At 36.5% G+C, this 8,333-nt stretch overlaps 1 long non-coding RNA gene across 1 annotated transcript in view; it reads right to left on the bottom strand.

The window, feature by feature from the left end:
• Positions 1–3,612: 3,612 nt before the first annotated feature.
• Positions 3,613–8,333, bottom strand: part of LOC120750549 (uncharacterized) — a 47,665-nt gene continuing 42,944 nt past the window's right edge. Inside the window, exon 3 of the long non-coding RNA XR_005700040.1 lies at positions 3,613–3,661. This is a non-coding gene — a long non-coding RNA (uncharacterized LOC120750549). The remainder of the gene's footprint in view (positions 3,662–8,333) is intronic.

Genomic DNA, 8,333 nt, shown 5'->3' with positions numbered 1-8,333 from the left:
AGCTCTCAAAGGCAGTCAAACTACTGCACTTTCTCTTCAACAACATTGCAAATATTTATTCTTTTTAATTTCATTTCTGCAGCATTTAGATGGAGATAACCACCTTCTTCATACTTCCACACAGGTGAAATTATTTCACTCATCTTCCAGTTTGATAGCCACTGTTTCTTTTATTATCCCCAATATTTTGTGAGATCCCAAATTTAGAGCAAACAACCTCTGCCCTCCAGGCCAGCACAGGGTTTCTTAGATAAACAGCTCCATATATGCTAATGATGATGTCTGCCTGGAAGTAGGGTTATAAAACTCAGAACCACTCCTAGCTGCTTTTCCACAGCATAAAAGAAACAGGTCAAAGCATGCCCCTTGGGCTTCAAGAGCAGCTTATATTACGAAAGAAAAAATCCATGACAGCGTTAAGCCCCTGCACATTATTGCACAGGGAAAGTTAAGTTCTTTTAAAAGTGATGGATGCATAGTTTAAAAAAGAGCTGAATCCATTTTGGCACTTGCAGATGCAGGTTGCTCTCAGGTACAGCACAACGTAATTCCTCTTACTAATTGACTAATTTATGCATGAGAGACCTTTGCCAAGACCTGCTCCTGCTTTCCTCTCTCACACTATCAGGTGAGATCTTTCACTATGACTGGACCCTTGTCAAAAAAGAAGGAAGGGTGCCACAGTGCTCAGACTACAGAGAATGGGTTTTGTGCTGAGAATTCTTCTAGGACTCCGGAGCATCTAAATTACGCTTGTGCATTTTGAAATCCTACTTCAATGTGCTTCTCATACATCCTAATTCCTCCATCAGGAAGGTAAGACAGAGCTGGAACACCCAAGATTTCCTCCTTATATGAGATAACTTTTTCTCCTTATGACACCTCCTTTTTTATCGTGACAAAACACAAAAAGGTATCTGGGGTAGTGATACAAGGATCTAAGTCCTATCCCTTTTTAGGAATGTTCCCACTTCCAATCTAAGTAACAACTTGGACTGGAAGTCTTCTTATAAGTGCCTCTACATTAAGGTTGTTAACACCCCATACTGTGTTTCTTTAAAACAAACAAGATCATCTTTTTTCCTGCTGTTACTCATGGTTGAACAGTGAGGCAAACTAAGTAGCATATCTTGATTCTCAGCCGAAAAGTTGACGATCAGTTGAGAAAGTAGTCACTACCACTGAAAAGATGCAACAGCAAAGTATGTCAGGAAACAGAAGGGAAGGTGGGGTGGGCTGTTTATGAGACTTATATGAACCAAATGCCTGGACAAGCCTAGCCCACACACAAACACACACATACACACACACACACACACACACACACACACACACACACACACACACACAAAAAAAAAAAAAAAAAAAAAAATAGAGAGAGAGAGAGAGAGAGAAAGACATTAAAAAGAAAAGAAAAACCACACCAACCTAACTGTTCAGGTTTACTCCTAGAGACTACGACATGAACTTTACCAGGAAAAATTCTCATCAAATTTTTCTCAGGACAGATGGATATAGCACTATTACAAGTAAAGAAAAAAAAAGAAAAAAAGAAAAAAAGGAAAAAAAAAAAAAAAGTAGGAATATCTGGCTCATAATATGCCAGCTGGGATGTCTGGTTATATTACCCCACTCTTAGTCTATTAAATACTTTTACGGTTCTTACCATGAAAATGAAACCACTGGGTTTGTTGTGCTGTTTGCTTCTTCTTTTCTTTACAGCATTTAAGAATTACATGATAGAAATCTTATTCCAAACACAAACATTCAGCAAACTCACTAGTTTGATGGTTGTTTGCAGGCTTCTCATTCAGAGGAATTCATCCCCCAGATGAGTTACCAGATCAGAAGCACTCCCACCTGATCAGTCTAGGATTTGTTCCTATTTAGGAGTGCTAGGGGTGTGCCCAAGGAGGCTGGCTGGCAAGACGCCCTAGAGAGATGGTACTGCTTAGTGCTGAGGTTTCGAAAGTGGTTTAACAGAAAGAATCAGACAAAAACACTGGCACAGAAAAACAGGAAATTAATGTAAGGAAAGTCCTTCCACTGTATGCCTTTAGTCCTTGAAAATGGCTAATTGAAGCACAAAAGAAGAGTTTATGTGCTCAAATATTTCTGTATTTTTAATGTTATGACTTGCTCCCACAGAAAATAGTGCCTCTTTCCACAAACCTGGCTGATCAACAGGAGAACTCTGCTTCAACTGAATCAGCAAAAAGAAGTAGGTAAAAGGAAGAAAAAATAATATTAAACCAACCTCAGCAACAATCGTGCAAAGGCCTTGTTAGCTTGGTAGTTTATTTTAGTTTGGGGTTTAATGCGCACAAATAATGTTCTGTTTCACGTTAAGAAGTAGGAAACAAGTTTCATTGCCAACAAACAACCACCTCCAACAAGGATGTGACAACACCTTGAAATTAAACGCACTCTTGGTCTAAAATAAGTTTAGCAGAAGGAAGAAATTTTCTTGCATTTTTATCATTATAGATTCTTTTTGCAGTACATTGCCAACAAAGTGACGATTTAGACTTATTCTACCAGTCTGGAATTTAGACAATGTTTAAACGGTTACTTTTGCCTACACAAGCCCTTGAAATATTTTCTTTGGTGTTTATGGCCTGATTATCAAAAGAACCAAGCAGATTTTGAAAATCTGGACACCATATTTTACTGGGAGGCAGAAGGAGATTGATTGTGTGACTGAAAACTTTTCTGTTTTGTTTTTTTTTTTTAATTGATACCAAACCTTCATCATCACTAGGCACTGTACCTCAGAACTTTGGCATCAAACTGCTAACTTCTACCTTTTGAAATAAGCAACTAAACTGTTGGCTTCTAACTTTATGTCAACAGCCTTTAGAAAGGAAAGAGTTTGTATGGATTGTTCACCTATATGCCATTTCTATCAACTGAATCTCTTCCAATTCTGACACATGTCGTTTGGGCAACCAAAATGGAGACTCATGTGCATAGACAAATGGGTCACAGACAAGACCCATCTGTGAAAATACCCCTGGAAACTAAAATCCCATTAAGTCCTCTGGTAGGACTGCCTACACCTATTGGTACACACCCTTTAGAAAATAGTGCTCTCAGCAAGTATGAAGTGTTCTTTAGCCATTCCACTTTCCTTCAGCTTTCTGCATGCCTGTGAAGGTATGAGCATCATCAGAGCCCTACATATTTTCATTTTGAAACGCTGCACCAGAACAGCTATTTTTCATTGCAGCTGTGCTGCCCAGTACAGCACAGGAGAAATCAGCTTTAACATCTACAACAAACTTCCCACCCCAGCAGTGAGCTACTCTCCTCAGGTATTGGCAAGCTCACTGGACTGCATCATCAGGAAAAAGCTGCCTCCAGAGAGGACTGCTGAACTACCTGGATCAACTTTGTATTGGACCTGGAGGCAGCAGTAATATTAAAAAACAGATAAAACAATGGTATCCAGAGACTACTGCATCATGTCATGGTAATTGTCCTTGCAAGCAGTTGCCTTCCAGCCAAGACTAATGCTAGAGCTGTGGAACAATAACCAAAATATAGAACAAATATACTTTACCTACATGTTCCCTTGTCATGGGAAGAAAACAGTTTTCCCAAGAACACAGAACGTCTTTCAGCTCCATCATCCAATGACTTCTGAGAGTTCCAAGTTCATCTGATAGGAAACATTCATTATTAAAAGCAGGATAAACTGAGACTGTATCCACCACTAAAACTTTTATTTGTTTTTTCAGAAGATACACCACCACCCAGTTTCACAAAAATGAACTTTATTCACCTCATTTTGTATAGACTAGGCTCAATAGGGTTTACAACCTACTGTTGTATAATAAAAAACTATGATTATATTGGTGAGCCACTTGTTTTCACTGCAAACAATAGATGATTTTCACCATAAAGGCTGCTAACTCTACCTTGTCTCAGCTTCTGAGATCCTTAGGACTCTAACCTAAGTGTGGCTAACTAATAATTCTTCCTGGGAAAGGTTTGTTACTAAACAATTACTTTTATCTAAGAAATATGGCAAGAGACACACATTTATGGTAATATAATAAATCACCCTCCTCATCATAATTCATCAGGGTCAATTACCATTTTTTGACATAAAACTTGCATGTTATCATCACTACAATGTATGCTAACTCATAGGAACACAGTAAATAATTTCTTAAAGAAATAATACAGCATATTGTCTGTACAGTACAAAACATCTAATAGGATTATAATCTAGTCCGTCTGTATTCAGCACAATGTTTGTGTTACTCCATAATCCTAGAGTGTGACACTCTGTGTCATGTATTAAATATTTACTTTTGACTTATTGGGCTCTTAATATAATATAAAACACCTTTTGGGTCCACTTATCCTCTCATATAAACCAATATTATTTGCTAGGGAAAAGCATTCCATATTCCCAGGGGCATATTAACAGCTGCCTGGCTTAAATCCAAAATCAAAATGAACGACACATAAAAAAAAATCTTTTCAATGACTATTTTATTTCTGAGGGGTTTACTATCACAGGAGGCATTATCAAGTATGACAAACAATTTTCTTGTCTTGAGTTGCACACAAAATCTTGGCCACATGATTCACTGTCCTTTATTTTATGCAGGTCAGTGACTACCTCCTTCATTTGACACCTAAACCACCAATTTTCCCAGTCCACCTCAACATCAGGAAACTTTCATCCCAAACTATTTGCAAGGAATAATAGAACCCAAAATCAGTATCTGAAAAAAAAAAAAAAAAAAAAAAAAAAAAAATCAACAAATAATGGAGAAACCTTTATTAATTAAGCAAACCTTTACTTCATAATTTTTCCCACCTTTCAGGCATGGCATATGGACTTAGACTGCCTCTTCATACATTGGGAAGCAGAGCATGTTTCTTTGAATATCAGAGTGCTTATTTTAATATGACTATGGCACCAGCTGAACACACTTACATGCACATTAGGGAAAGACTGGCAGAATTGATTACTTGGTCCTGCCAAGCACTTAAAAATACGTGACTAATGACTTTTAACCTAGCATTTGAATGAACCTGCAAGTTCAATGAACCCTCATAAGGTGACAGAGTTACTGTGGACTGTCTTTTACAAACATTCTCATCCACGTCTGCCTTTTTTGGCACAATGTTGCAGTCAAACAAAATTTGTGAAAAGCACACAAACGAATGACCCTCTCAAGGTCATTCTCTTGCTTCTGGTAGCCTGCAACCCCTTTCTGTATAGCTTTCTCCAGCTTCTACCTAAAGTATTTTAACAGGCCATGTTTCTTATGAGCCATTAGTGTTGTATAGTCAAATTTTCACATTAGCTGCAAATATTTTCTCCTTATAACTGCTCCTTTTAATTTCCTTCTATTAAGATTCCTCATTTGCAAGTTGTTTTCCTTTTTTAATGACTAAGCATTACACCAATTAATTACTTGGGCTTATGTGTCCTGCATCTATGGACATATCATGTTCTGTCCTAGCTCTAATATTTGTCATGCAACTTGTAGTCATTACAGAACACTTTAGCCTTTATTTTATCGTGTCCTGTTTGACTTACTGTTTAGTTGAAAAGATCTCCCTACTGCTGCATTGTGTGGACCCTACAAACATCCCATAGAAATAAAAACTTGTCTAAATTAAAATATAAATCAGTATGCTACTTTACTGCAGTCACAAAAAATATGAGCAGCTACGACCATATCCTAACATAAAATAGTCTTTATCAAGCATCAATACATCTCTACACGTGATTGCAGTTTCCTAATTATTAGGAGAAGAGGTTTTTGAAATGTTGTGGATGGAAGGAGTCACTGAGTACCCTTGTCACAGTAGCTGAAAAAATGACATCTGGGAAATTGCAGTTTTCTGAGAGGGTGTGTAGCTGCAGAGCTAGTGCAGCTCCCTCAAATATAGAGAAAGAATAAGGTAAAGAAAGATCCATTAACAAACTTCGAAAAAGGTATTCTGTAAATCAAATTACCAAAAGCATTTCTGGTAAAAAACCAAACAAAAATCCCTGGGATTCATATCAGCATGGAGCAAAGAAGGCAACAAACATGCAAGGAAGTGACAAACCTCAGAGGAACATGGGGACACATGTCAGTGGGAATTCTCTGGGGCTTGGAAGACTGAGGAGGAAAACCAAAAGTAACCAACTCTGCTTTGGGAGATCAAGATAGCTCCAGGACCTGCCCATGTGGGAAAAGCCTGAATGCTTCATACACACAGATAGTCTGACATATGTTTTTTTATATATAACATATGGTCTGTGTGAGGACTGTAATTAAAGGGAACCACTCTTATGAATCAATATATGATCTCACAAAAGTTCAATATGCAAAACATATGCTGTTTAGGCATATATAGCACATGCATATAGCTTACATTTTTGATGCATCATGGGCAAGGATAATAGGAGACATTTGGATGACAGTGGATGCAGAGGGAAGGGATTTTCAAGGCAGGAGAAGACAATATTCTAAGGATGTATAATAGTGGGAATGATGGAAAAGACACAAAGAAAAATCAGTGAAATTACTTAAAGACAGTAAAACAGCAGTGTGAAAGGAGGAGGAGGAGGAGAAGGAGGAAGAGGAGGAGGAGGAGGAAAAGGTTTACTTCTGTTTTCTAGCTTGGAGTGCAAAAAACCTATAGTGAGAAAAATGCATCTCATAGAATGATTTCTATGACAGATGGGACAGAAGCAAAAAGCAGATACCAAAAAAATATAGTTATAAGAAAATAAATAAAGAAAACTCTCACAGAAAATAAAAAGAAAAATAACAGAAGAATGAAAGGAAAATCAATGTTAAAAGCAAGGAAGTAAAAGAAAATTAAATGCTAAAAAAAATCTCACATAAAGAAGTACAGAAAAAGAAACAAAAACAGTTGATTATTTTATTGATAGCAATTAAATGCATTAATACAGCTTGAAAAATAAAGTATCATTTTCTGTGTATTAACAAAGTAATATTAGACATTTTTTTCTCAGCCTTTGTCACATCATGCCTCCTCCGGATGTTGAGATTATACATCATTAGGATCCATTCCGATGAAAGGCACTATGTAAATTTAAACTTATTAGCATAGTAATTGTGACATTTTCACAAATGCATCATGATTCACTCTAATTTATTTGTTATTTGAAATGATTTGCCAACTAATTTCTATAATTCTTGGTCTGCAGCTCATCCATAGTTCATTGTGAAGAACTGAAATTCATAATCCAAGCTATTTTAGTTGAAGAAATAATCACATGGTGATATTTTTGTTTCCTGATTGGAGGACTGTGACTCTTAGAATATTCATTTTTCTCCTTGATTACCAATTTAAAATCTGTTTGTAGCTAACAGTCTGTATTTTTCATATAGAACCCTGTGCTCTAGAAAGAAATCTCGCAAGAAACTTGTTTGTCAGAATGGATATTGATGGAAAGTGAATAAAATAGTTATATCTACAAAGTCATTAAAATTCATTTAAAATTGCAAATGAATGTTCACAGTATGTTTCTTCTAGCATTTGCCAGCTCTGGAAATAATCATGGCCTAAATTACACCCAAGAACATGTGTGTACACCATATTTAAGACAGATTTAAAATTCTCACTAATTTATGTGTGAAAAACGGAGTCGATAACACTTCTAATTAGCTTGGTTTACAAAAGAGCAACATACTATTGTTCTTCTAAAGACAATAAGCTGATAGGCCCTAATACATCTGCAGCAAATGTAGTTATATCTGTATTTGTGTGTCTTTTTTTAAAATGTAGATTTGTTTGGATAATTCAATGTTTGACATGACTCATTAAACCTGAATTCACAGTAAACACCAAGCAATTTCTTTATTCTTAAGGAAATCTTGTGTCAAACTCTAGGATGAAAACACTGCTCATGATTTCATCTCACTTAGAAATATTGTGTGCATTTACATTTGTATTGAAGAACTGTCTTCCCGTCAGAAATATTTCAATTTGAACCCATAATCAATCTCTAGTTTCTATAATGGCTAATTTCTGTTTCACATGGAACTTTGCTGCATCAGCTTGTGTTTCACCTATAGAGAGAGAAATGAATCATAGCAAGGATACAGTAAGATACCTCCAGATGCAGATTTAACTGGGATTTTTTAATTACATCCACATACTGAGTTATTGGTCCTGTACATCACATGCTAATTCTTTGGCCCTCATAGCCATAGCCTCATCTTCATTTGAAGACACAGTTTTCTTTTACAACACTTTCTGCCCATTAGTGAAGTTTTCATTAGGGAGAGAGTGTTTGTACAACCAAAGACCTGAGATACCCAAATTTTTGCTGAGAATTTGAAATT

This window comes from Hirundo rustica, chromosome 3 (assembly GCF_015227805.2).
Source record: "Hirundo rustica isolate bHirRus1 chromosome 3, bHirRus1.pri.v3, whole genome shotgun sequence".
Taxonomy (NCBI): Eukaryota; Metazoa; Chordata; class Aves; order Passeriformes; family Hirundinidae; genus Hirundo; species Hirundo rustica.
This window is presented reverse-complemented; position numbering and strand designations above follow the sequence as displayed.